General features: G+C 44.9%; 1 non-coding gene across 1 annotated transcript; it reads right to left on the bottom strand.

Moving 5' to 3' along the window:
- Positions 1-1,775: 1,775 nt before the first annotated feature.
- TRNAL-UAA (transfer RNA leucine (anticodon UAA)) lies at positions 1,776-1,858 on the bottom strand. The gene has a single exon. It is a non-coding gene; the product is annotated as a tRNA-Leu (tRNA).
- Between the last annotated feature and the right edge of the window lie 436 nt (positions 1,859-2,294).

The following is a 2,294-nucleotide window of genomic DNA, read 5'->3' as shown; positions in this document are numbered from 1 at the left end:
TTTAAAGAAAAACAACTTTGAAGAAACTTAAGAAATTTGATCATTAAATAACTCCAGAGAATCGTTGATGAAATATGCTACCTATCATTTGACAAGTGATTAGGTCTCAAGATGCAGAGATATGCATTTTTTCAGACATTGTCAATATATGGATATGTTTTACTTGACTATGCACATTTTTTTCAAGAATTCTTTCACCCTCCCCAAATATATGCATAGTTTTCAACATTCACCCTTACTAAACCTTGTGTTCCATTTTTTTCTCCTTCTTTCCCTCCCAGATCCTCCCTTAGACAGAAGTAATCCAATATGTTAAAAATGTACAATTCTATGCGTATTTCCACAATTATCATGCTGCATAAGAAAAATCACATGAAAAAGAGAAAAAATGAGGAGGAAAACAAAAAGCAAGCAAACAACAAAAAAAAGTGAAAATATTATGTTGTGACCCATATTCTATCCATAGTCTTTTCTCTGACTGCAGATGTCTCTTTCCATTACAGATCTTGACTATGCATATTTTAAAAGTTTTTCCATTTTTCTCCTTTCCCCATTTTTGAAGAGGTAGGGTTTAGAGAAGAGAAGAAATAATAATAATGATAATTTAAAAATAGAAGTGGGTCATTTCATTTTAGCATTTTAAAATTTCGAGAGGAGCAGGATAAATTTGGAAGTAACATTATAGGAATAATGTTGTAGGAATAAGTATTTTTGGTTTCATATAAAATCCTATATTATACGTAGAAATGTTTGTGTGTTAAATTCAAATTTTAAAAAAGTGCTTATACAAATGTCAGTTCCTAGTATCATTAGTTATTATTTGATGCCCCCTTTGCTCCCCCAAGTTGGATGCCTGGGGGTTTATTGACTACATTAGCAGTCAAAAAAGATCTGAATGAGATATCTTCGTCTTTTTGAAACTCGGCCCTCTGGTGTAGATAATTTTGGGAGTCTGTGGAAGAAAAGATTTGGAGTTAGAGGTCTTTAGGTTTGAAAATGACTACTACATCCTATTTGCCCCAGCCCACATCCTGGGTGACTTTGGTCGCTTCACCTCTGGTGAACCTGTTTTAGTCGAGTGTAAAACGGGGCTAAGGAGACTTCTAAAGTTCCTCTCAGCTCTGATATTTAAAGACAACTTTTTTTCTTCCTTCAAAGTGCTGTTGCAGACTCTCCCTCAACGTCTAAAGAAAACTGGGGCTCATGAATTGGTGGAGAAAAGTAGTAATAATCCACAGATGCGCTTATGGTGACTTTCCTCCTTAAGTAACTTAGTTAAATCCCCTCTAGGAAGCCTGCGTGAACAATTGCAGCTGAGCCCCGAAATGAGAATGCCCACTCTTAAGATGTCCCCTTGAGGTCTGGCCCAAAGCATCAACATCTGCATGGGCCGAAGCATGAGCAGCCCCGCTCCTCCTGCGGAGTGCCTCTGCCTTGGCAAGGAGCCTGGCGCTGAGCCTCGGTGCTCTAGAGGACTGCCTCAGTTAACCTCCGAGGCCGCTGTGCTGGGGTCTCGCAGGGCTGGAACCCCGCTGGGAGAGAGGAAGAGTGGGCATCGGGCGGAACTTTGGGCCAAGGCGCGATTTAGTTAGTCTCTCCATTCCCCCCGCCCTCGTGCAGGGCTGCCTGGCAGGCCCTAGGAAAACGGGGCCGTCCGTCCGGGGGAGGCGCTTCTTCTAGCCCCAGCCCACGAAGAGGGACACGGACTCGAGTCAAATCTTCAACATGGCTTTATAGGGATGTTTTTATTATTTACAAGACAAAAAAAACCTTTGTACCAGGAGTGGGGTTCGAACCCACGCGGACATATGTCCATTGGATCTTAAGTCCAACGCCTTAACCACTCGGCCATCCTGGTGCAGGTATGGAGGCTGCTCTCCGCCCGCCCTACAAGGCTTAAAGGGCGGGCGGCAAGAATACTAATTTCTCATTCTTTTTTAGTGTATGTATAGTTTTTTCCATCGCCAATCCCCTTTTCCCTTGAATACTAGAGAGGCTACGCCACTTCCCATCCTGTTTATTTATATCAGAGTTGCTTGCTTTTTCTCCCGGCCTCCCTCTCTCTCTCTTGGTTTCGCCGCCGCCGCCTCCGTGAAGCGAGGGAGCCGGGGGCGAGCGAATAGCAGCGGGGACGGTGACAGCCCCGGCGTTTCCGTCTCGGGGTCGGGGCTACGCTCCGCGCCCCGTTCTCGGGCTCGATTCAGAACTCAGATCACGGTAGCGGTGGGGCGCCGCAAACAAACCAACCGAACAACGTCCCTTCCCCCTCCCCCTGCCTGCTTCCTCGCGGCCTC

This window comes from Antechinus flavipes, chromosome 4 (assembly GCF_016432865.1).
Source record: "Antechinus flavipes isolate AdamAnt ecotype Samford, QLD, Australia chromosome 4, AdamAnt_v2, whole genome shotgun sequence".
In the NCBI taxonomy this organism is placed as follows: domain Eukaryota; kingdom Metazoa; phylum Chordata; class Mammalia; order Dasyuromorphia; family Dasyuridae; genus Antechinus; species Antechinus flavipes.
This window is presented reverse-complemented; position numbering and strand designations above follow the sequence as displayed.